Source organism: Choloepus didactylus, chromosome 7, assembly GCF_015220235.1.
Source record: "Choloepus didactylus isolate mChoDid1 chromosome 7, mChoDid1.pri, whole genome shotgun sequence".
NCBI lineage: Eukaryota > Metazoa > Chordata > Mammalia > Pilosa > Megalonychidae > Choloepus > Choloepus didactylus.
In genome coordinates this window covers 154867653-154894995 of record NC_051313.1, presented here as the reverse complement: position 1 = coordinate 154894995, position 27343 = coordinate 154867653, and the positions used below count along the sequence as shown (strand labels likewise).

At 41.0% G+C, this 27343-nt stretch overlaps 1 non-coding gene and 1 pseudogene across 1 annotated transcript; one reads left to right on the top strand and one right to left on the bottom strand.

Moving 5' to 3' along the window:
- Window positions 1–771: 771 nt before the first annotated feature.
- Window positions 772–26096, top strand: LOC119540863 (annotated as a pseudogene).
- On the bottom strand, window positions 16628–16760 carry LOC119541017. Its single transcript, XR_005218154.1, has one exon. It is a non-coding gene; the product is annotated as a small nucleolar RNA SNORA70 (small nucleolar RNA).
- Window positions 26097–27343: the final 1247 nt, after the last annotated feature.

The following is a 27343-nucleotide window of genomic DNA, read 5'->3' as shown; positions in this document are numbered from 1 at the left end:
ATATAATTTCAAAATGACTTCAGTATTTTCCAATTTAATCCAAGTTGATCTCATTCAGAGAAGATTTTTTTCCCTCTTTGGAAGGTGAGTAGAAGAGGAAATAAAGTGAGAAGAATTCTGGTTTGTGCTTTTAAGGATTCTTCCTGCCCGTGATGGTTTGCCTATTTTATTTTAGCTTTTTAATCAACATGTCCTAAGTCAGGAGGCTTTCAAAGACTTAATTAAAAGAAAAAGCAACACAACACCTAATATGGAAAGTGTAAAATACACAACATATCTTTCCTGCATTCATTTTTATTGGTTATCTTTCTTCTGTAATAGATGAAAGCTATGGCTTTGAAACTGGGTTCTGTGAAGTCCTAGGATTTCCAAAGGCTTTTCCTGGGCTCCATCTGCTCTCCTCAAGCCCCCCTACCCCACAAGCCTCTCTTCCACCAGAGCAGCTTCCCATCAGTCTCTTACATATTGGACGTTTGCATAGGTTTTCTTATGAACAAAGGAATTGATTTACTTAATAAAGATTGGAAACACCTGGACTATTATATGGATCATCTAAACCCTGTAGAGACATTTTTAAGAGTATATAATGATAGTCCAAAGTGCATTCATTTATTCATGCATTCACTGTGTACTAACTGCTCTGTGCTTGGCAGTGGAATGCATGCTGGAGATACAAAGTTGAACCAGGTGTAGTCTAGAGAGGGATGGGAACAATTCCTAGCAATTACAGTACAATATAATGAATTCTATGATAAAACTAAAGTACAAGCGATGAGGGAATCCACAGGGAAGGCTTCTGGAGGTAAGTATTAAGATGAGAACTTAAAGGGAGATTAAGCAAGCTAGGATATAAGTGAGCAGGAAAAAAGTGAAAGAGCCCAAGTCCCAGGTTTATGGAATCTGCCTCCTCAGTGGAGGAAGACAAGCCACTTAAAGACTGGATTCAGATTAAAGTGACCATTGTCATTTCTGTCATAGCCTTGTGTCATACTAGGGCCATAAACAGTACTGCAGACACAGGTACTTCCAAATTAGAAATAATTTAGTTATAAGTTTCATACTTCTGGATTCTATAATATTGTTCAAGGACATATGTTAATGCTGCCCAGTTCTTGAGAACTATTTTCCATGTACACTTTTTTCTGTTAGGATAATTTCGGGTTTAATTCGGTATTTTTTTTCTAGTTCTTAAGGTGAAATCTTAAATAACTTTCATGAGACTTATCTAATACAGGTGTTTAAAGCTATACATTTCCCTCTCAACACTGCTTTAGCTGCATTTCATCAGTTTTTGTTATGTTTTCTTTTGTTCTCAGCTCAAAATAATTTCTAATTTCCCCTGAGATTTCTTTTTTGATTGGTATGTTATAGAGATGTAAGATGTTTAATGTCCAAATATTTGGGGATTTCCTTTCTGTTTTTGATCTCTAATTTGATTCCATTGCATTTGGAGAAAATACCCAAGTATTTTAAAATTTATTGAGAACATGTCATGGCTTAGCATATTGTCTGTCTTGAATGCTGTTCCATATATGTTAAAAAAAAGTGCCTTCCACTGAGTGGAGTGTTCTGTAAATGTCAATTAATCAAGATGGTTGATAGTGTTTTTTGTGTCTTCTATATCCTTGTTGAATTTCAGTCTAGTTACACTGATTAAGAGTGAGGTATTAAAACCTCTGCAATTGTTGAATTGTTTATTTCTCTTTTCGGTTCTTTCAGTTGTTCCGTGATTTAGGGGCTCCATGGTTAGGTGCATACATTTATAGTTGTTACATCTTCCTGATGAATCACACATTTTATCATTATGAGTTTTCCTCTTTGTCTCTAGTAATATTTCTTGCCTTAAAGTCAACTTTGTCCAATATTGATTACAGTTACACCAGCTCTAATAGTTAATGTTTGCATGGCATATTTTTTTCTATCTTTTTACTTTCAACTTATTTCTGTTATTGAATGTAAGGAGTCTCTTGTATACAATATATAGTTAGAACATATTTATCTATTCTGACAATATCTGCCTTTTGAGTGGAGTGGTGGTCTATTCATATTTAATGTGATTATAGTAAATGCTATTTTTTCCCCTGTCTCATGATTGTGTCTGTGTGCGTGTGTGTGTGTGTTTGTTCCTCTGTTCCTCCTTTCTGCCCTCTGTGCTAAACAAATATTTTGTTTCGGTTTACCATTTTAATTTGTTGATTAAAATGTTGATTTTTTTAACTATATAATTTTTAGTTTCTTATTGGTTGCTCTGGGGTGACAATATTAATTTTAATTTATCACAGTCAACTTCAGGCTATCCTGCAGTATTATGTGTTTTAAAGAAATCAAAAGAAAAAGTTTTTGTCGTCTTTCATATTTACTCACATAATTGCCATTTTTATTGCTCTTTTTTTTTTCCAGTGGATTTAAGATACTGTGTTGTATCATTTCCTTTGAAGTTCAAGGATTTCCTTTAGTAATTCTTGTAAGACAAATCTGCTAACAATGGATTCTTTTAGGCTTTGTATCTCAGATTATTAGTCTCAGGAATGTATTTGATAGCAAGCCTGGAACAGCTAGTATCTTCAAAATTTATATTCAGCAAGATTTTATTCAGCAATCAGTTGGCTGCTATTTAAATGACATATTCTCTAAAATATATGAAATATATTCATGCCAATACAGGTCTTGAGCAATTATTAACACAAAATCCAGATCTGCTTGTGCATTGTTTTTGAAACTTTTACATGAGGTTGAACCTGTGACTTACTTAGTAACTGCCTTCTTTGCTTTGTGTCATTGGCCCTAGAATTTGATCAGGCCATTTCACATACCATCCCATCTTTCCCACAAGTAACCCAATGATTTGATTGATTCATGTAATGAGGATGAATTTTGGAATGAATTGTTTATGCCAATAAATCCCAGGTGGCAAATAAATTAAAGGATGATGTGCATAACATGTTTACTTAGGGCATAAACCCTAATCAGGAAGTGACTTGAAACACAAATGTAAATATCTCAAAGTCTGAAATGCTTTGACTCAGTTAAATGGGGTTAGTTTAGATATTCTTCAAATTTTGATTGCTGAAATACCAAAGTAGGATATTATTTGCTGCAAAGAATTGGCAAAATGTAGGAAAGTACCCATCGGTTTGAATTGTTTTGATATATATCTATTTAAAATGAAAATATTTGGAATTAATTTTTACAGCAGGCTTAACAAAAATAGTATAGAGGCTTGAAGCTGATCTGCTTTTTTGTTTACAATTAGGGCAAGCATACAATTTAAAATCCTTCTTGATAATTCCAACACCTATGTCACCTCAATGTTGTCATCTATTGACTGTCTTTTCTTATTCATGTTGAAATTTTCTGACCTCTTGGTATAACAGATAATTTCCCATTGTACCCTGGATACTTGGTATTATGTTATGTGACTGTAGATTCTGTTGATTCTTCTCTTTGCCTGCAGTCACCCTGTTGAAGTGTAGTATGCAGGTCCAGTTGGAGGGATATGTTCAGCTCTCTGCTGGGCTTACATGACACCCCCCAGCACAAAATAGAGGTTTGGCCACTCTTCCTCAACCCCACCTGGTAGCTGACAGGTGGGATGGAATGTTCAGCTCCCTGCTTGGTCTTCCTGATACTGTTAACAGACTAAGGCAGTAGATTCTTTGCCCAACACACTCAAATGACCAATTCCTGAGACACCGGGGTTTCAAAGAGAGAAAGAGTTTTATTGCTAGGTGCAAAGCAGGAGAGCAGATGGCCTATCAGCCCAAAATCCGTCTTCCCCAAATTGCAATACTTTTGATAGTTTTACAGTATTAAAAGATGGGCAGGTTTTAGGATAATGAGCACAATGGCCCCAGATGATGTAATTGGAAGTGATCTAATTATTGAGCATGCACAGATTGATTACATGCGTAATCACAGAATGTGTGTAAGAAAATAGCAGACTTAATATGATGATGGGCATGATCTTTAGTATTATCATGAGGTATAGGTGACTTGTAGGTTAAAGTTTAAGCTACTATACATGTTAGGCAGTCCCATTTTGGTTAGATCCAGCTTCGATTATCAAGATAACTTTGGACTTGTGGTCGGTTAGTTCTGAGCTGACCCAAGACCCTTTATTAATAAACATTAGGGGTTGTCTTTAGTGGTCATAAGACTCTAGAGTAAAAAAAAAAAAAAAAAAAAACTGGGTAAAATGGGTACAAGTGAAGTTTAGTCACAAGGTTTTTAGAATCATAAGGGGACAAGAGAAAGGCTATACAGTCATTAGAGATCAAGGCAGTTGAATTATAGTTCAGAGATTTCAGGTATTTCCCTCTATCTACTCTACTATATCAAGAAGTAAAATGGAATCTCTATTCAATAATTCAGTAATCATTATCTTCCCTTTAATCCTAACTTCTCAGTTACAATACCAGGGAGCTAGTGGGCAGAGGCAGGCAATGCAAAGGCCTGACTAGCACTGCCTTGCCCTGAGTCATTCTACCTCACTGTTGCTGTTTGAGGGTGGAAGTTCAGGTCCCAAATGGACCTTGCTGACACCACCCCTTCAATAGCGGACAACAAATTCTGCCACATTCTGGCTTTTTGCTGCCAGTTGGGGTAGACATTCAGCTCCCTGTTTAGCCCAGCTAACAACTTGGGCAGATTTTCCTTTATTGTTTGGGTGTGTGGGTATTATCAAAATGTTTTTGTTGTTCCTTTTCTTGGTCATTTGGCAAGAGGGGCAGGCTTCTTTTTCTGCACCTGTTGGTTCTTAGTTGTAGGCTTCTCTAGCACCCCACCTGGGATATATGGGAGACACAGGGAACTCACTGCCACATGTTCCCTCAAGTCCTGAGGTCCCTAACCAAGTCATCTTTTTCTTTCTGACATTCAGAGTCTTTCCTATATTTGATTGTTGTATGATAATCAAGGTTTTTTGTTGTAAGAGGGAGGACTAGCAAGGAATGAGGCTACTCTATCTTGACTGGAGCCAGAAGTCTGACAGTTGGATTTATTGGACAAACTTGATCCCTTTTGAGAGTAAAAGAGTGTGAAGTCTGGATGTCTGAGCAGCAGGCACAAAACAGAACATAAAGTCTCCACATCCATCGTCCTTATTCCTGGCTAATCTGAAACAGTAATTACTTTGTCACTGTCACTCAAGTTCTACCTAACTTTTCAAGGGCCCAACACTACCAGATAGTGTTGACAGTCTTGCTTTGTTTTCTTGGGAATAATCGTGGCATTTCCATTCAGCATTTGAACTTTACCGCTGTGGTTAAAGCACCAAAGACAGGCCAGCGGTTAGCACAGTGGATGTAGGGAGAGAGGCTGCCACCAGCCTAAGCCTTTTCCATTACTAATAAGAGTTTGTGCATCAGTGTCTCCAAGATTCTTTGCCCTTGATGCTCACTTTTTGAGGCAAGGCATGGTTCTAGCCACAGGTCTCTTGTCTTCCAGGGCTCTGAAATTTCTCGTAATTTTTTTTAAGCCTTATCCCCCGTTCCCTCTTCCAACTCTGCCCCCTGTTAATCTATATTCTATATTCTTATTTTGTGCCTGGCTTATTTAACTCAACATGATGTCTTCAGGGTTCATCCATGTTGTCACAATCATCAGCATGTCATTCCTGTTTATGGCTGCATAATATTCCATTGGGTATATTACCACATTTTTAATTAATTGAGATTTAATTTACATAAAATTCACTTTTTGGTGTATGATCTGAGTTTAACAAAAGCCAATAGTCATGAAACCATTACTACAATGAAGATATAAAAATTTTCATCATCTCCAAAATTTCCCTTGTTCCTCAATATCATTGCCTGGTTTTGATTATTAGAGTAGGAAGCCCCATAAAATTAGTTCTGAAGTATTCCTCCTCTTTTATTTCTCTGAAATGCTTGGGGATGATTTTCATTATTTTTCCCTTAAATGTTTCATGGATTTCAGCACAGAAATCATTTGGGGCTGGTGTTTTCCATATGAAATTTTTGTATTTACAAATTTAATTTCTTCATTGGGCAATTCCGATTATTGGTTTCTTCTGTCAGTTTTGATGATTTGTGGATTTTAAGGAAATTTTCCTTTTTGTCTAAATGGTTTCATTTAGTTGCATGAAATTGTTGATGATAATCCTTTACTTTCCTTTTAATGACTTTAGGTCTAGTTATGTTCCCTTCTTTCATCACCAGTATTGTTATTGTGTTTCCTGTCTTCTTAATCTGTCCAGCTAGACATTTATTAATTTTATTCATTTTTCAAAGAATCAACTTTTAATTTTGATTTTTTATACTTTTATTTCAATGATTTCCACAGTTGTCTGTATTATTTCCTTTCTTTTATTTATTTAGATTAAATATGCTTTGCTTTTCTAGTTTCTTAATAGAAGTTTTAAGCACACCCACTCTCCCCACACCATCCCTCCAGGTCTCTGCTTTGGGGTTTTCTGGTCAGCTGGGGCCTCCTCGCCGGATGGAGGTGCCCAGGGACCGCGGGAGGGGGCGTCTCTTCTCCGGCTCGGTGTCCGGCTCTCTGGAGCCTTCGGCCCCAGCGTCTGTGGGATCCCCTACCAGCCCAGTACACTGCAGCGCACACTGCACCAGCCTGGCTGCCCCTGGCAAAGTCAGTGCCCTCCGGGGCGGAGGCTGTTCACAATTCCTGCCTGTTGAGGGCAGAAGGAGGGTCTGGGTGGGTTCTGCCTCCTGCTTCTACCTGAAGAGATGAGCCTTTCTTTTTTTAAAGTTAGCATTTAGAGCTGTAAAATTTCCTGTCTGCACTGCCTTTGATGTAACCCAGAAGTTTTGGTACATTGTGTTTTCATTTTCATTGCCCGAGGATGCTTCCTAATTTCCTGTGACTTCTTCTTTGACCCATTGTTTATTTCCACGTGTTTGTGATTTTTCCATTTCTACCTCCATGATTGATTTCTAGCTTCATTTCATTGTAGTTAGAAAAGGTACATTGTATGGTTTCTATATTTTTGAATTTATTGATACTTGATTTTCAGTCAAACATATGGACTATCCTAGGGGATGACCCACATGCACTGGAGAAGAATGTGTATTATTCTGATGTAGGGTAAATAGTTCTCTGTCTATATATATATATCTCTGTTAGGGTTAGTTGGTTTATAGTATCTTTTCAGTCCTCTGTTTCCTTATTGCTCTTTTGTCTCAATGTTCTATCCCTTCTGAAAATGGTGTATTCAGATCTCCTCCTTTTAATGTTTAATTATTTCTCTCTTTGAATTTCTCAATATTTGTGTCATATAGTTTGCCCTTAATGCATATATGTGTATAATTAAGTCTTCTTGTTGAATTAATGCCTTTATCATATATAGTAACATTCTTTATCGTAACAGTTTTAACTTGATAATAGTATAGCTACTCCCTCCCTCTTTTGTTTCATGTTTGTGTGTTATATTTTTCTTGCATCCTATCACTTTCAGCCTACTTGTGTCTTTCAATTTAAGGTGATTGTCTTGTAAGCGGCATTTAGTTAGGTCATGCTTTCTCATCCATTCTGCCAATCTCTGCCTTTAGACTGGCGAGTTTAATCCATTAACACTGAAAGTAACTATGATACTGCAGAACTTTAAACTGCCGTTTTGCTATTTGCTGCTGTAAGTCATATATTTTTCCCCTTAAATCTTTCCTTAATGTCTTCTTTCATATCTATTTGATTTTTTTGTTTTGTGTCATTTGGAGTCCCTTCTCACTTCTTTCTGTAAATGTTTATAAATCAGTGTGCTAAATTTAATATCATAAATCTATAACAATAATGTTTGGAATGATATGAACTTAATTTTAATAGCCTATGCATAAACTGTGCCTATATTCTCTCTCCCCCAACCTTTTTGTTTTACTTTTTACAAATTACATCCTTACACATTGTATGTCCAAAACCAAAAATTTACCTTTGCTTTTTACACATTTGAATTCTAGGACCTGTAAAAACTAAGAAGTGGAGTTGTATTACAAAAAGAACTATTCAGTAGTATCAGCATTTTAGTTACCCACATGGTTAGAGGTTTTTATTTCCTGTGTGCTGTTTTGACCCACTGTTTATTGTCCTTTCCTTTCAGTCTGAAGAATGCCCTTTAAAGCACTGCTTGTAGGGCAGGTCTTATGATGATGAATGCCCCTGCCTCTTAGCTATTTTTTATTTTTGATCTAGGAATGTCTTAATCTGTCCCTCATTTTTTTTTTTTACAAAAGCCATTTTATTGAGATATATTCACATATCATACAGTCCATCCAAGGTGTGTAATCAGTAGCTTTTAGTATAATCATGGAGTTGTGCATTCATCACTACCATCGTTGGGTCTATGGTAATTCTATATGTAACTTCCTGAGGAACTGCCAAACTGTCTTCCACAGAGGCTGCACCATTTTACAATCCAACCAGCAATGAAAGAGTTATCCTATTTCTCCACATCTTTTCCAACACTTGTAATTTTTTGTTTTTTAATCATATGGTTTTGATTTGCATTTCCCTAATAGCTAGTGATGTTGAGCATCTTTTCATGTGCTTTTTGGCTGTTTATATTTCTTCTCTGGAGAAATATCTGTTGAAGTCTGTGCCCATTTTTAAATTAGGTTGTTTGTCTTTTTACTGTTGAGTTGTAAGATTTCTTTATATATTCTTGATATTAAACCTTTATTGGATATGTGGTTTCCAAATATTTTCTTACATTGATTAGTTTGTCTCTTCACTTTTGTGTCAGAGTCCTTTGATGCACAAAAGTTTTTAATTTTGAGGAGGTGCAATTTGTGTATCTTTTCTTTTGTTCCTTGTGCTTTGGGTATTTACCATCTTTGTCAGTGACTTAAGTGTTTGTTCTTTTAATGGAAATATTTTGGCCAATAATTGTTTGTTTATATCAACTCAGGAAATATCCTGTGGAGTGAGTGTGTGTGTGTGTGTGTGTGTGTGTGTGTGTGTGTGTGTATGTGTGTGTGTATAGAGACAGAGATAGAGATAGATATAGAGATAGAGAGAAAGAGAGAGAGGGCATCAAAATTGTCTTTAATAACCCTTTATCTACTCTGGATGGTCAACTCCCTGAAGGTTAAAGAACCAGGTCTCTGGTGTGAAGTATCCATGGAGCCAAGCACAGTGCCATGCACAGAGATGGTTCCCAAACATTTGTCAACTGAATGAAGAGATGTGAATTTTCATCATTCAACTGTCCACCATACAGAGTGACTCATGCCACTGATGCTCCACCCTTTGATTGCTAGTTTGGTCTCATCTCAAAGGGTGTTTATGGGAGAATATCCTAAATGCATGAGTGCTGTTGTCCACAAGATGCATATTAACATTAACAAACACCTAGACAGGTGAATTAGCAATGAACTGAAGGAAATTGCTCACTCTTTGGGTATCTGTGTATCTCTATATTGAGGATATCAGACACTTTTTTTGAAGTATGGAGGTGGAAGCAATGACCTGCTCCTTTTGGGCCCCTCTCCGGCTCTGTTGTTAGCCTTAGCCTTGGCTTTGTGTATGTCTGGTGGCAGCAGGGGGACCTGTTCTACATCCAGCTCAGGCCTCTTCACTTTCTGAAAGGCAGCACTGGCCTTTAGCCTATGGGCACCTCTTTCTGTTTCCCAGGCCACTCTCTTGACAGGTCTGTACCCAAGTCGCATGTGAGAAACTGATCCAGGAAGACTCTGGTGTTAGTTGGCTGGCATGTGGAATAGAATGGATGTGGGGATATTAGGATATTATGGAGGGATGGTATGGTTCAAAGGGGCTAGGTTTCCTGTAGTCATATTGGGCTATTAGTGTTAGATAAGGAACTCAGTTCAGGTGGAGATTGTGGCTGGAAGCTAATGAAGGAACAGCAACTACAGAGTATAAGAGATGCTTCTGCAAAGTGCAGGAATCAGACAGCAAGTAAGGGTGCCAAGGGGGTAGCTGGATGCTATAGAGGCATGATGCCTGGCCACGCTCTTGTCTCCAGTTTGGACGTGTCCTATGGTGCACTCTTTGCTGTTATTCTCTCCTCCAAACTAAGTAAAGGGACCCTTGAAAAGGCAGCTACAACTGAGAAATGGGCATCCTGTATTGACAAGGCCTGGTTTGGGGATGGTCTGCAACTTGGAGGGCACCCAAAGCCTCCAGAGAGACAGGTTGCTCACCTCTTGTTCCTTTGCATGCTTTGTCTTTATTGATGCTGCCCCCCTCTGCTTGGACTGCCCTCTCCTGTCCTCTTCCCCTTTCCAAACCCCATCCTTCTTCAATCCAGCCCTATGTCCCAGGTGTACCGCTGAAGTGCAGCCCACCCTGAAGTTCCTTACCCACACTTGGGTTGGTAAATTTCAACATGGATGGTAAATTTCATGAGTGTAGTCTGTTTCCATTGTTGATATTCTTACTCACATGTAGTAAGATATAAATTTTCAAGGACAATTTCCATCCTTGTGCTTGCCTGTGACTCCACATCACCCCAGACCTAGAACTGGGAGGTATTTGGGGACTTATGGGTACTTTGCCCACTACCTAAGAGTAGACACAGTGCTTGAGGAGGCCTTGAGGGAGGCATTTGGCCTACTCCTGTGACTGGACCAATTTAACAACTCTTAGAGATGAGCTACATCATGACCTAGTCTCTATGGGCTGCAGTCTGCTTCATAACAGAGTCCAGAAGATCTCTGATTACCCTACAGCTTCTTGGAGCCCATTATGTTGGGTATTCATTTACTGATAATAGTTTGTTCATGAATTCTTTAACACTTTAACAGTGTCAAGCTCTGGGCTGCTTCCTGAGAGTAAAACAGTAATTGAGACACATCCGTGCTCTGCCCTAAGAGAGGGCCAGGTCTTTAACTGTGTTAAAGAAGCAAATGCAGCACCTGGGGGTTGCTATGATGGGGCAGGCTCAGAGGAGGGGCATTCACCTGCCCTTGGGTGAGGACTGGGTTGACGCCTTGGAGTCAAGAAGTTGTCAGCCACATGCTGACAGGAAGTGGGTAGAGCACTTGCAAGTCCCAGGGGCAAGAACAAGCATGACCTCCTTAGAGAATGAGTGAGGTACACTGTGCCTCCTGAGGAAAATGTGAGTGGGGGGAGTTCTGAAGGGTGAGGCAGCTAACGTGAGCAGGGGTGATGACAGATTGCAGCGTAGGACACATGTATGCGCAACATGGCTACTCAGTGCATGACTGTGGAATTAGAAATCAGGTGAATATGGCCAAGCAGAAGCTATTTTTTTTCCCAGACTGGCATGACAGGGTATCTCAATTTCCTTCTTTATGCACCCTAGAGTTCTCATCTTTCCTTCAGTTTCTAAGATAGCTTTTTATAGGTCTTTTAGGCTATAACATGAAAATTTTCTAAATACATTCATTTTTAGTTACCTTCATATCCCTATGCATAATTTATTTGATCAAGATTACAGGATTTCATAGATCATGCCTAAAAAGAATAGTTCCCAATGCATTTTGACATTTTTATTATTTTATTATTCCTTTTATCCTGACTTGTTTTTTGTTGTTTGGATTATTTTTTCCTTTTTCCAAACAGCTTATCTTTAGGTATCTCCAAGTCCCTTACTAATTACTGCATCTATAATAAGAAGAGAAATGTGAAAATAAGACACAGGTAGTTTATTATCCTGCTGGTTTCCTCATGGTAGGAAAACCCTTGGCAAGACACTGTGTGGATTTTGGTTTAAGTAACAGGCTTGTCCACAGGAACACAGGTGACTGTCACATTAAGTTCACACGCTATAAATTCCACAAACTATGCTCTCAAACAGGATCTCAGCCTTGCTCAGACTTTTGAAATAAAAAATGAAAAGTTTATTTTCCTACATTCAATCCAGTCTATCAGGATGCAACTTACCCTTATGATAAAGTCATTCTTTACTCTTCAGTATGAATCCCAGCCCATTTATGTTGTGATCTCTTCATCTTTGCAAGGTCATCATCCTAATGTCTGATCACTTTTGGTGATATCAAACCTTTTGGACAGGAAGGAGTAGTTAATTTTTTTAAAATGAAAGGTTTTAAGTGGTACCTTACCCTCAGCTTTGTCTCTCTGTCATTTCCAGTTCTTCTCATTTCAGAAAAGGCTCCAATGATATTTATTCTGTTCCAAATCATGCCTTCTCCTGATATAGGAATCTACTTTAAACTCCACAGCACATGCAGCCAAAAGGGGCTGGCAAGACAGGATGGACTGTAACTTTTCTCCAACCACCCAACTTCTGACCTTGTGCCACTATTCAGTCTTTCAGCCCTTATTTCCTGAGCCATCTCATCTACCCTTCCATAATGGATTTGCTCATTGCTAACTGAAAGGCCTACCACCCAGAACTTAAGGCTATAGTCAAATAAGAAGATCAGGAAATCTCTCCAAAATATGACCATGAACTGGACAGAATTGACCAAAGCAACCAATTCAGCACTCCCAGAAGAGATCAAAGGCCTATAACAGTCTTTTGCAGCATTTATGCTTCTAAGAAGAGTGGGAGTCTGAAGTCTGTGATCTAGGGTTGCTCCCATTCCCCTCCCCACCCCAGCTTCATCAGTGTGGAGGTTCTGCCGGGACAGGGCAGGCCATGGTAACCAGGAGCACCTGTCCCACAGTGAAAGAGGGTTCATAAAATGTGAGGTGGTTTGCACATCCATTCCTGGCAACATAATCAACGGAAGTGACAATCTCAGAGACAGGAAGTTGGGGAGGGCCAAGGAAGCCTGGGGATGTACTGTAGGACAAGCACAACTGAGGCTGCATGCAGGAGCAGTGGGGACCGCAGAGGGCCCAAGTCAGCCACAGGCCCCTAGAGGATTCTGAGACTGCAGACATACATGCAGGAGACCTGAAAGGGCCCAGCGGAAAGCAAAAGCCATCTCCTGTTGTTTCCACCACAGCTGCCCTCTCTAGCTAGGGTTATCCTGCTCCTCTTCTCTACTCCCACCCCATCACAGTGCTAGTCCCCTGCCCTCTTTCCATAAAGAGACTCTGCAAATAAAATCCAAACTTATCATGTCCTTCCAAGGCCTCATATGCCTAACTCTCCAATTGCATCTCCAGCCTCTTCCCTACTCTCTTCTGTTCCTTGAACTGGCAAACTGTTTTCTCTCTCCTGGATATTTGTCCTTCCTGTGACTGCTGCCAAGAATGCTCTTTCCTTAGCACTTTCCGTGGCTACCTCTGCGTTCTTCAGGTCTCAGTCTGAAGGTCACTTTGTCTCCTCACTTGAAAGGTGATCTATGTAAGCACACCGTCCCTTATTAGAAATTATAGAACTCTTTTTAATTCTTTCAAATCCCTGAGTGAAACCATGGCTATGTTTTCTTGCTTTATATTAGGCCTACTGGGGATAGAGTACCTTCAATGTGGCCATGATTTACCATAATCACAGTGTTTCAATGTTGCTAAGTGTACAATATTCCAGATTTTGAAGCAAGTAAGAGGAAATAAGACAAGATTTATTGTCATGCTCTTTCAGGGCTAGTTTTGGACAGGGTGCAGACATAGTCACACAAGGTTAAATTCAGATACTGATTTCATGTCCAAGTGAGACTATATATCCCTAAATTGTATGTGTGAAAAGATCATTTAAAAAGTGTAGTAGACAGTTTAAATATGTCATAATGTTGTCCTGCTTTTGTCGGTTTTTGTTTGTTGAGTAAACAGGTCCATACCCCTCCCCAGTGGAATTCCACCCCAAGCAAGAGGCAGAAAGCCAAAGTGTTACTTCGAGGGAAGGGGCTTGTGAAGCAGGAATTTCAGAGCCTACTCGAGCTCTTGGCAATTCACGTCATGTTCTCTGCACTCTGGGAGAGACCCCACTGGGGTCTGAGTTCAGCAGTCACTGCACAGACCTTCGGATCTGGACAGAACCACAGGCGGGATAGGGTACAGCCTGGGAGGGGTGCAGGTTCCAGGAAGGAAAATCTGAGAAACAAGGGCTGTCTTATGAGGGGTGCAGTATTGGACCTAGAAGGACTTGGAGCTGGAAAGGTGGCCATGGGCACCCACATCTGTGCAGGGCAGTATGGGCTGGGGGCTTCCAGGCTGCCTGCCTCAGACTTCTAGCTCATGGAGTGCTCTGCGGGAAGGGCTGTGTGTGCACCCAGTTTTCATTTCCTTTTTCCTCCTTTTGTATGTCTTATTTTAAAAAACAGAAGATGCAGGGGCAGAGCATCCTGAAGAGACACTCACCCACTGCCACTAAGTGTAGGGCACCCATGTACCACAGACCTCCCATTAAAGTAATCACAGGGTATACACATATGGACATATCTCCCATTAGTGTTTACTGTTTCAGTGTTTGTACTTCTAGAGAAAAAGAAATACTCCACTGGGGTATAGGAAATTGCAGTGGGAGAGTCAAAATGCTTATTTTAGGATCTTCCCTTTTCCTCAATTTCTTGGTCTGGAATTTGACAGGGCATTTGACTCTTGGATGCCTGCATGGAACAGCCTCATGGTCCGGCTTCTTTCCCCCAAGCTAAATGTCTTCTATCCTGATTTTTTAGTCTCACTTCCACATCCCTTACAGTGATGCTGGGTCTTTCAGGGTTAGCTGCCAGGCACAGGCCAGCCATCCGATGCAGTCTAGATCCAGCCAGCTGGAAGAAAGGGACCCCTTCCCTCTCCTGGGGTTTAGGTCCTGTGTTTCTAGTCTTTGCATACCCTACCTCAGAGATCTGGGTTTGAAGGAGTCATGGCAGATGCCAGGTAGTGGATGGCTGTGCTGCCTCTGCACCTACCTCTCCCCACAAGGCTGCAGAACTCTGGGACTTTGAAAATACCCAGCCTTGACCCTCCAGTGAATGAATTTCTAGGCAGATTAAAAACAGTCTAAATCATCATGGTATATTTTGGAAAATAGAGACTTGTAGAAGTACCCTTTGTAAAGGTAGTCTCAGCAGCAAGCCCTGCTCCCTGGCTGTTCAACCCATTCTTAAGGGAAAGTAAAGAACAAAATGAATTATAAAATATGTTTGCAAGGATATAAAGGGATCTTTCTTAAACTGAAGTCTAAGTTGTGTATTGCTGCAAATACATTTGAATACAGTTTAATCTTATCTTGGAAAGCTGTATGTGGGCATGCCCTAAGGGCCCAGAAATTCCACTCCTAGGTGTGCACCCTCTTGTACATATTGCACATACTCAAGAGTATATTGACTAGTCTAAGAAGCATTGTTTTAGTAATTGTTGTCTTATAAAAAATGGGAAACAACAAAAATATTTATAAAAGAAGAATGGAGAGAGAAATTTTGGTAGTTGTTACCTGAAATACTATATCACAATGAACATAAAATTACAACTACACAAACATGAAAGAATAACACAAAGCTAATCTTAATAAAAACAAGGTCCAAAAGAAGATACAAATCATGAAACCATTTTTGAGTAAGGTTGAAGATACACAATATATTCAGTGTAATATTTGGGGACTTAAATATATGTCAAACCCCTAAAGAATAGCAAATACTTAATCACAAAATTAAAGAAAATAACTGTGTCTGGGGGTGAAGGATAGGGACATAATGAGCAGGGTGCACACAGAAAGCATCAAAGATAATCTTATGGTTTTATTTCTTATGAGTTGGTGAATGAACGAGACTTTGCTTTACAATTATTCTGTATTCCTTAGATATATTTTGATACATAACCTTGAAAGGTTGGCTAAGCAACTGAGAAACTGAATTTTTAATTTAATTCAAAATATAGTAGTTAGTGGGTATCACATTGGATAGCACGCTTCTAATATGTCTGGTATTTCCTTTTTTTCTAATAGGAAAAGAAATGATTCTTTGCAAAGGAATTTTTTCAAGAGAACTTATGTAATACAAAAGAAAAATCATTAAGAAGGAAATAGCGTAAAGTCATGGAAATAAATAGAAAAATAAGGAAACGAACAGTAAAAAATACAATTGAAGGTTTATCTAAGAACACTGAGAATCAAAATTTGGCACCAAATTACTAAACTAATGAAGTCACCATCTCTAGAAATAGGAGACAAACTTAGAGCTTCCAGGGCTTAGGCAAGAGAGGGCAAGACAATAAACGGGGCTGAAATGGAGATGATAGTGCCTAGGGAAAAGAAGTGTCAATGTCTGAAAATGGTTTTCCATGGGAGAAGGGCATGGGATAAAGAGGATAGGAGTGCTTTTCTTAGCGAAGAATTCTTTTCTTAGCAAATAATTCTAAAATTGTTTAGACCCCTAAACTATGAGATTGCTTTTTTTAGATGGCCATGAAGTAGTTTATTGTTGGGAACAAGTTGGGTGAGGGCTGTAACAACAATGCCTTTATGAATGCGAGGCCTTGCCACTTGTCCAAGGGATCATGATTGGGGACATATTTAACCCTACAACCATCTGGGATGGGGTGCTTCTCAGCTACCATGGCTTTGGATTCATCAGCATTAAATGTGGTAAAGCCCAACTTCTTGGAGATACAGATTTTCTGGTGGAAAGGGAAATTTAACTTGGCCCGTGTAGAGTGTCAATCATATGCTCCTCTTTTGAAGCTTGGTGCAGATAGACATGATGACTTGGCCAATGTGGACCCTGGCTACCATACCCTGTAGCTATCAAAGGCATCTCAACTTACCTGTCTGGAGCCTAGATTGGGGACAGCATGAGGTCAGACATGATCATCAGCAGTGAAGATGTGTCTCTAAAGTCTCTTAGGCAACCCATACAAGGAGTAGGCTACATATATTATCAAACAGGCTGCTGTCTTCATTCATTGCACACCAGACTCCCGTGGAGAAAGGGGGCAGTCAGCTTAATTGGCTGCAGATAAACTATGTGGATTTGATTTAAAAATAAACAGTAGTTAAAAATTAAAACTGTCTCCTTCTGGCCTAGCAGAACACTTGGGTTCCCTTGATCTCATTCCTCCTAGGAGTACGTAGCTCTATTCGTACTCCTCATTAGGGAGAGCCCATACAATTGAGGATGTCTCTTTTAGCAAAAGTCTGCAACAAGGCCTTGTTTGGAATAAGCCCATTTTGCTCCTGGCCCTTTCTAAGGAAAGGGTTCAAGTGCTTATTTGGAATGAGTCCATCTTTCTCCTGATATCTTCCCACAGTTCTGCTTTTGTTCTCCCCTTTCCAATCCATATTCCTGTTTCTCCCAGTTGCTGCTGCCTGTTTCTGACATCTGCAGTCCTAACACCCAACTCCCACATCAATATGTCCTGGATCTCCAAGCCTCCCATCTCAGGGCCCGGCCCTAACTTGACTTCTGTCTGTCACTGATCTGGTTTATTATTTCTAGCCATCTGTGATGTCATTCTTAATCATCTAATTAGGAGGGAGACTGGGTTGCTCTAGCCAAAGCTGCTTTTAGGCTTATTTACCATCACCATGGAATCCTCAGACTGCAAACCTTAGGTGAGCTTTGGAAGGGGTGGAGTCAGAGTGAGGTGTGGAGTTCAGAGTTCTCCCGCTCCACACAGTGATTCCTAGCAGCCCTTCTGCTAGACTTTGGGATAGAGTCATCCCTGAACCCTGGGTCTCTAGGAAGCAGCAGCCCTGGGAAGTAGCACAGCCCTGGAATGGGGATTTCCCCTTTTCCAATTGGCTTTTGGTAATGGACAAGTCATTTCCTCTGAGCCCCAAGTATTTCTCTGTGAAGTGTGGGATATCTCCTGATTCTACAGAGAGCTGAAAACAGAATGGATGGAAGGGGATGGAAGTAGGAGCTGAAAGAGAGCAGGGCTGTCATCGGAATAGTGGTTCTGGGGCAGCATATAGAACAGGGAAGTACTACAGCACCTTCAAAGGAGGTGGCAAGGAGCAGGATATCACAGATCTTCCACTGTGATGCCCACAGAGTCTCAGACTGACAAGACAGGGGGGCCAAGATAAAAGCTCTGGGCCCAGGGCCTGATAATGGACTGGGTCAGGTAAGTAGACTTCCCCACAAACGCTCTTTCTGTTGATCCCTACCTTCATGAGTGCTGATGGAGTCACTTCACTTGGGCTCTATCTCATGGTCTCCAGCACAGATTCAGGTCTTCCTACATGCTCTGGCTTTTATCATCCATCTCAGGCCAGGATTCAGGTTGCTGCATTCCATAATCCTCTAACCCACCTACTTCTTTCCTCATGTCCAGGTCCCTCTGCAATACTGTGCCTGCAATACTGTTATGGCCAAGTAACTGGTAAGGATGGAAGCCTTAAGGAGCTGAGCCCCAGTAAGGATGTATATTGCAGCACGTTGGGATCTTAATGCAGTGTCACATGTCAGGAACGAACACCCCTGAATGGAGGGTAGTGTCCCAGTGGCCACTCCTCAGGTTATGGAAGAAATTTCCTAGGCATCTGTGATCATCAGGAAAGAAAGACCAAGGTTTTAACTGAAGACAGGGAATAAAATGAATATGGGTCATTGCCTTGCAGAGATCAAACTGAACACCATTGAACGAAGTTTTCCCAGTCTGCAAGTCTTCCTCCATTCTGATAGAAAGACCTGGACTTTTGCCTCATCATGGGCCTCCACTTTGTTAACGGGAGTCAACTAAAATGCTCAGTAAAATATCTTCCACAGAACTCTCTCTGAAATGGTTACACCTGTTATGGAAGAAGCTCATTGTCTCCTAGAATGTGAAGAAGCCTTCTCGTTCACACTGTTACTGCACACCCCAGCCTTTCCCACAGAAATACAGAATAAGCTCAACAAGCAGACCTTACCAACTGACACCCCTTCTTATGTTGCTGTTTCCTGATAGACCATACTTTTTCACATCAGATGAAGGACACTTTTCCAAGACTAGATTGTTTGTACTTCAAAATATTGTCAAAGACAGACCTCTAAAAGAAATGGTTAAAAAGAAAAATTGAATTCACAAATGAAAGTTACCTCAAGTCCTCAGATTGAACTGCAAATTTATTTTATGTTATTCAAATAAACCATTACTAATAAAGAGTATCTTGGTATATGTAATACTTTTCAATAAATGGTTTCATGTTAAATACACCCAAATTTTCCAGAGAGGAAGCAAAACCATGGTTTCCAATCCATCAGAGAACTTAGGATACAAAACAACCAAAAATTAACTAAATCCTGGAAAGAGAGGAGCCAGCCATTCCTAGGAGAGAATCACAGCATTGCCAAAAATCACTTATTCTTCACCTCTTCATTGCTCCCTCCACCAACTCCTTCAACCACCGATCTTTCCCTTTCCAGAATGTCATATTATTGTAATCATCCTTTATGTAGCCTTTTAAGACTGGCTTCTTTCACTTAGCAATATGCATTTAAGATTCATCCATGTCTTTTCATGGCTTGATAGGTCATTCCTTTTTGTTGCTTGGTATTATTCCATTGCACTGATGCACTACCATTTGAAGAACTTCTTGATTCCTTCACGTTTGTGGCCATTATAGATAAAGCCTCTCTAGATACTTTTGTACTGGTTTTTGTGTGGACATAAGTTTTCAGATCAGTTAAGTAAATAGGTAGGAATGTGATTGCTGGATTGTACTGGTGAGGCTATGTTTAGCTTTGTAAGAAATGCCAAATTGCCTGGCACAGTTGCTGTTGAGTTATGCATTCCCAGTATCATTGAACGAGAATTCCTGTTTTTCTGCATCCTTGCCTGCAGTTGGTATTGTCTGTTTCGGGGATTTTAACCATTTTAATAGGTTTGTAGTGGTCTCTTAAAAATGTTTTAATTTTATTTTCCACAAAGATAATTAATCTTTAGCATCTTTTTGCATGCTTATTTGCAATCTGTATATGTTCCTTGGTGAGGTATTCTTGTTGAGATGTTTACTTATATTTTACTTGGGATATTTACTTTCAGTTGAATTTTTAAAAGTTCTTTGTATATTTTGGATACAATCTCTTTTTCCAGGTATATGTTTTGCAAATATTTTATCTCAGGATGTGGTTTGTATTTTTATTTTCTCTTTTTATTCTTAACAGAATATGAAATATTAATGTTAATGAAGTCTATCTTACCCATTTTTTCCTTGAATCATGCTTTTGAGGTTGTATATAAAAGCCATCACAAAATCCAGAGTCACACAGATTTTCTCTTTTCTTTCAGAAATTTTATAACTTGTGTTTTACTTTTAGAGCTGTGAACTCTTGTGTGTGAATTTTTATGTACGCTTTAAAGTTTGAGTCTATGTTTTTTCTACATAGTTGTGCAATTGCTCATTGAAATTGCCTTTGCTTTTATGATAAGGACAAGTTTACTGCATTTGAATGCTCCATTTTTGGGCAATTTATTTTATTCCATTTATCAATTTGTCTACACTTTCCTAAATATAATGCTATCTTGAGAACTGTAGTTTTATAACAAGTCTTGGAATTACGAAGTTTGTGTTCTTCCACTTTGTTCTTCAATAATGTGTACATGTATTCTAGGTTTAGAAACAGCTTGTCTATATCTAAAAACTGCCTGCTACGATTTACATTGGAATTGCATTCAATCATAGATAAAGTTGACAAAAATTGACTGACATCTTAATATTGAGTCTTCCAATCATAAACAAGGAATATTTTTGCCATTTATTTATAATTTCTATGGGTAATTTCAACATTGTTTCATAGTCTCTTCTGCATACATATTTGCACATATTTTATTAGGTTTTCCCTGAGGAATTCATAGTTGGGTTATATTGTAAATGATTTTTTTAAATAATTCAAACACAATGTTTCTTTTTCGGCCTATGGGAAAGCAATTGACTTCTGCACATTGACTTTGTACTTTGCCTCTTATTTTGTCTAGTCCATCCAATCAAGTCATGGGATAGTGGGCTCCGTTTGCTTTAAACTTTTAAGATTATGGTATCTGAATCCTGAATTCATTGATTTTGGGGGAAGTTCATGAGGGTGAATGTCCACCAGTAGAGGTCGAAGTTTCCTGGGCTGTGCAAGGACTGCCGGCAGGTGGCGAGCAAACCCTCTTTTTCTCCACATCGGGGGCCTCAGAGGTAAGGAACTGCCTGCGTGTCCACCCTTGGGCGTAATAACACCGCCCCCACAGGGAGGACAAGAGCTTCCTCTCCGGGACCCACCGGGAGGAGCCCATGTCCACAGTGGGTAAGATGCTTCCTATTTATGGCTTGCTGCTGAGGAGGGAGTTTTGCAGCGGCTTCTCACAGATGTTTTTCTTAAATAAGGAACAGAGAACCTTTCATTTTCTGGACTGTTGTCGTGTCTTTTATTCTTTACTTTCTTGTGCAATATTTTACAGATATATTGCATTCGTTCATTGAGGGGTTGGGCGTCTCGAAATTGTAGCAGGTTGCTACAATTCGGCCTATGGGAAAGCAGTTGACTACTGCACATTGACTGTACTTTGTCTCTTATTTTGTCTAGTCCATCCAATCAAGGCATGGGATAGAGGGCTCCATTTGCTTTAAACTTTTAAGACTATGGCATCTGAATCCTGAATCCCAGGGCTTACCTAACCTAGGCTTTTATGAGGTTCTGTGGAAAAGAAATCAATTCATTTTCTATAGATTCATGATTTTTTTTTTGAGGTGGTGGGGGCTGTGGGGACGAAATCTCCAAAAAGATTGAGGAAAAGGAGGGAAATGCATTAACAATCATGAAACCAATGTACAAAATATTGGGATAGGCCAGTGGTTGGCTGAACCATCAGAGTCTGAGGGGAAATGGAAAATTAGTGTCCTTACAGTGTGCTTTTATGATTTTTTAATGGTTAATTTTTCCTACCACACTAAAGTAGTTGAAAAATGTTGTAACAGAGAGTATATGTATTAAACTCACATTATCTTAACTATAAATATGTTATTTACTCAAAAAACAAAATATTATAATTTTACCTTCCTGGTTTAATGGAAGGAAGTACATCAAAAACATTTTTCAAAATATACTTCTGAGCTTATCTGGTTTTCAATAAACGGGGGTTTATTTCACTACACAGTTATAGTTATAAATTGTTTTTAATTAAGTACTACTTACTGAAATATTCACAGGCACTCACTGTGATAAATATTGTTAGAAAAAAATTTATAGTAGGGATCATTTCACAATTTTGTGAAAGTAGTATGTTTTGGATGTTATGTGGAAGTTCTTCAGGTGATGTGACCCAAATACAGATAGCCAGCCAGCAAATAATGCACAAAACTCTATCATTATTAGATCAAAGGGCTTGGAGGAGGAGATGGGAGGATGAAGGTGTTGGAGGGGCCCAGGGCTTACCTAACCTAGGCTTTTATGAGATTCTTTGGAAGAGAGGGGGAAGAAAGAGAGTATGGGCCCCTGGCTTTACCTTTTTTTTTTGACCCAGAGGGGAGGAATAGGGCTTTCTGCAAATGCCAGAGAATGGCAGCTGTAAACCACATGGCATGAAAAGAAGTGGCAAGGGCCATTTGGATAAGCTCCATGAAAGTACAGCCAAGCTATGTGAAAGTACAGGCCTTGCTAGTTGCAGTTACACTCAGGGAAGGACTAACTGAAAGGATTGCTCAAAAGCGGAACTTAGACTAAGCTGGGCAGGATGGTGAGGCACCAAATATAATTTCTTTTATGGCATTAGCCCATTTCCTCACCCAGCAGAGTTTTGTGCTGCTCTGACCTTACCACTGTTGGCACCTGTTCTAGTTTGCTAATGCTGCAGAATGCAAAACACCAGAGATGGATAGGCTTTTATAAAACGGGGGTTTATTTCACTACACAGTTACAGTCTTAAGGCCACAAAGCGTCCAAGGTAACACCTCAGCAATCGGGTACCTTCACTGGAGGATGGCCAATGGCATCCGGAAAACCTCTGTTAGCTGGGAAGGCAGCTGGCATCTGCTCCAAAGTTCTGGCCTCAAAACGGCTTTCTCCCAGGACGTTCCTCTCTAGCAAGCTTGCTCCTCTTCAAAACGTCACTCACAGCTGCACTCTTTCCTCGCCCCGAGTCAGCTCATTTATATAGCTCCACCGATCAAGGCCCACCCCGAATGGGCGGGGCCACGCCTCCATGGGAACATCTCATCAGAATCATCTCCCACAGCTGGGTGGGGCACATTCCAAGCAAATCCAACCATCACCAAAACGCCTGCCCCACAAAACTACAAAGATAATGGCATTTGGGGGACACAATACATTCAAACCGGCACAGCACCCATATCAGAGGCCTATACTTTTGGTGATGACTCCTGATTTTAGAGCAAAAGGTGGCAATGATTCTGACAAGGCAATGGCTGATAGACCACTGCAGAACTGAAAATATTTTTCTTTACCCTCCCCTCCAATAGTGCCAGAAGTGCCCTTTGTTCCAAGCTGCAGCCAAGGACCTCTCCGACTACACACAAACATGCACACGTACATACATATGCAAACACACATATACACACACCAGTTCAAAGCAGCCTTCACTTCTCCCAGTAATTTTTCATGAGTGTGAGTCTGCTGGTTCCTGGTTACCACGTTTCCCTCAATAGTTTTTTCAGGGACAGATTTCACAGGACAGAGGCAATAGTCTCTGTTAATTCAGAATTTCAGTAAGAACTGGATCTTTTTTTTGTTTTCGATTCAATTTAATATAACAAATATTTGCCACAGTTTTGAAAAGTGTTGGATCCTGGAATGTGTGACTACTGAGTCCTGCCCTCACAGAATACCTTGCTGACTCTGTAGCCTTTTGTTTACCCCAAATATCACCTCAGTTCCCCCAGACTACACATGCCTTCCTGCAGAAACCACTTTCTAAGGCCCAGCTATGTGACTGCCCTCAGGCTCAAGGAGCTTCCAAGGCTCCATAAACTTCAGTCTAACTCTGAAACACATTCAAACATTTGATCCTTAATTTAGGTTTCAAGGTCACTGTTATGTATCCCCTGCCCTCTCCAGCTTTACCTCCGCTGCTCCCAATCACATTCCCTGTGCACCTGTCATATTGTTCTCCATGCAAGTACACTAAACTCCTTTTCATCCTGGACCTCTTATATGAACTGAAGTCCCCACCTTCCTAGAGCATTTGAATTCCAACCTTTCTTCACTCAAGCCCATATGTGGGAGCTTTTCCTGAATAGAACACATGGAGCCAGGGATTATACTTAGAAATCTCAAGTACCTCCACAAACTAAGTGCTAAAATGATGGGGAATTGTAGAGCTGTCCTCGTGCACCATCATTAGTTGCTCATTTTATAACTAGCTCAAGCTCAGGACTGCAGAAGTACACTGTTCACTGTGAAGAGAGATGTTCACTGTGAAGGCAGACAGAATTATGGTGCTTGTGATGGTTAGGTTCATGTGTCAGTTGGCTAGGTGATAGTACCCAGCTCTCTGGTCAAGCAAGCACTGGCATAACCATTGCTGCAAGGACTTTTGTGGCCGGTTAATAAACCAAAATCATCAGTCAATTGGCTGCAGCTGTGACTGATGACTCAGCGAAGGGCATGTCTTCCACAAGGAGAGAATGCAGTTGGCTGGATTTAATCCAATCAATCAGTTGAAGACTTTTAAGCCAGACAGATAAAGGACCTTCACTTCTTCTTCCGCTGACCAGTGAAGTGTTTCCTGAGGAGTTCATCAAACATGTTTGTTGAAGATATCATTTCATTTCCTGAGGAGTTCATAGAACATCTTCATTGGAGTTGACAGTTTGCTGACTGCCCTACGGAATTTGGGCTTGTGCATACCCACAGTTGCGTGAGTCACTTTTATACACCTTATATTCATATATATCTCTCATTGATTCTGTTTCCCTAGAGAACCCTAATTAATACAGTGCTTACTTGGAAGTAAAGTCCTGAAAGGGAGAGAGATGAAGGAGCAGCTATATTAAGCCCTGCCAAGGATTTCATAGGTTAGCTGGCTCTGCCACCCAACACTCTACCCCCCAACCTGTGGGCACAGTTAATGCAGAAAATTTTCCTGGTGTCCCAGCAATGTGACATTCCTGAACTGGTTCTTCTGTGCTTCCATTACCCTGGATGCTTCTCTGCAGCTTCTCCATGCAGGTAAGGAACAAGGCAGAGGCAACCAGGATGGAAGTGACCACTGGGTCTAATCAGACATGTAATTCATCTGAGTTGGACTAGACCTTACAGCATTGGGGGGGTGCCAGAATGTGACTCTGCAGTGTCTGACGTACAACTATCTGCTCTCCCATGAGCACACTCAGTCCTGTGGGCAGCAGGGATTCTGCATCACATGCACCATGCAAGTGTACATTGCTCTGGCTCTCCATCATCCCAGGGGTGTGATCAAGCTCTCAAAAACACTGGCTAGGGGCTTCCATATACAATGATAGGAAGAAGCTCATGAAATTTTCATGCTTACTCTGGATGTCATGCTAAAGGCATGGTTGTGTGGGCACAAACAGACCACCATTCCATAGACACCTGTTTCATCTGTCAAATCTTTGAAGGGTACTGGAGATCTCAAATCAAGTGTCTCCATTGCCATGCAGTTTCAGACACCTTTGAACCTTACCTGGACATTTCCCTAGATATTCAGGAGGCTCAGACTGTGAAGCAAGCTCTGGAAGAGTTGCTGAAGTCTGAAGAGCTAGAAGGTGAAGATTCCTATCTTTGTAACACGTGTGAAAGGAAGGTGCAGGTGTCCAAGTCACTGACTTTGCACACCCCACCAAAGTTCCTGATCCTGGTTCTGAAATGCTTCTCAGATTTCACGAGCAACAAAATTGGGAAGGATGTGCAATACCTGGAGTCTCTTGAAATAGGAGCATATACGTAGGAGCCAAATGGTGCACAGCTGGTTTATGGTCTCTATGCTATGTTGGTCCATGCCAGGTTGAGTTGTCACACTGAACATTATCTCTGTTATGTAAAAGCCAGGAGTGGTAAGTGGCATAAAACTTATGATGCTGTCTCAGCCTCTGACATCACTTCTGTCCTGAGGCAGCAAGCCTATGTACTCTTTTACATCCAGAAGAGCAGATTGCACAGAGACAGTAAGAGTGTGCTGCTATATGTGGAGCCAAGAACCGTTATGGCAGAGGACACAGAGGAGGGAGTGCCACAAGTAGTGCTCAGAAGTGACACCTCAGTGAAGGTGGTGAGTTGGAGGAGCACTGGCAAGAGACAACCACCCAAGGAATCACCTTGTACTAGCGGAAATTCCTCTAAGAGCAAAAGTGGTCAAAGCCTGGAATCAACCTCAGGAAGATCAAATCCACACTACCAATGCTGTGATTATTCAGAAGCCAAAACACAGAAGTGAGATGGAAAAGAATCACCATCAGTGGGAAACCCACACTCTGAATAACCTCTGGTATTCCACACCAGGTGGCAAAGGACCATGGCAAAACTCCCTTGCTTGAGGAGGTGTGTCAGTGGCATCAAGAAGAAGGAGAGCAAGAGGGCACACCATGTTTTGCAGTGGTCTCAGTAAAAATATTGCCACACACACAGACTCACACATGGACACGTGTGAAAATGCACACTCAGACCCAGTCACACACACACACACACAAGCACACTCATACACACTGAGACCTGCATGATTAAATGAAGAGGTCAGGTTTCAGCTGTGGGTACTGCTGCTCTCAGCCCCTAAGCCCCTTTATCCTGTCAAGGACTTCAAGTTGATTGGCACATCCCACTCCCTGAAGGGGACAGGGTGAGCTACAAAGAGGGTTGATGGGATTAGCAGTAGCCAACAGTCTTCGTGAACATGCAGGAGCCTCTCCTGGGTTGGATTTAGAAGGTACAGTGTGCAAAGAGATGTGCCTGATCCAAGCAGGGCCCAGTGCACCCAGCCAGGAAGAAGTGGGGATCTAAATGTGACAAGACTCAGATCTGTGACAAGACTGAGTTGTGGCGGCATCTGTGGGTCTGGTGCACTGAGATTCCTTCAGAAATCTCTAGAGAATTCCTTTTTGTCAGACCACCAAAGGGGGTCTGTGATCAGGAGGATCCGCTCTTTGCTATAGGCAAATGCCCACCTCTCCTATCAATCACCCAAAGCTCTAAAAAAGAAAGGACACAAACATGCCCTCAGGTGGTCCCGGACTACCAGCAACGAGGGCAATGGGATGGACCTGGATCATTCCACGGCAAAGGCGCACCTCCCTTCTCAAGCTGATCCAGTTTCATCCCAGTTCCTCAGATACTGCACAGATTAGGGTGAAGGGAATGAGGCCAAAGTTTCTCGTAGGTGCCCTCCTTGTGGCTCCGTGGAAATTCAGGTCAGCTCACCTGCCCCACAGGGGAACTGGGAAAAGTTCCCTGGGACACCTTCCAATGACCTGGCCCTGCAAGGCCTGTAGCCAGGCAAGTGTCGCTCTCCCCAAATGCTCCCAGCCTAAATGGTCCCTACCCCTGGAGTGGGATGTGGAAAGATTTGGTGTCTGAAGGTCCCAGGACTGGCACCTCAGGTGGGAATGCCACCTGGCACAGAATGACCTTCCCCACCCACCCGCAAGGATCCAGGTTGGTGC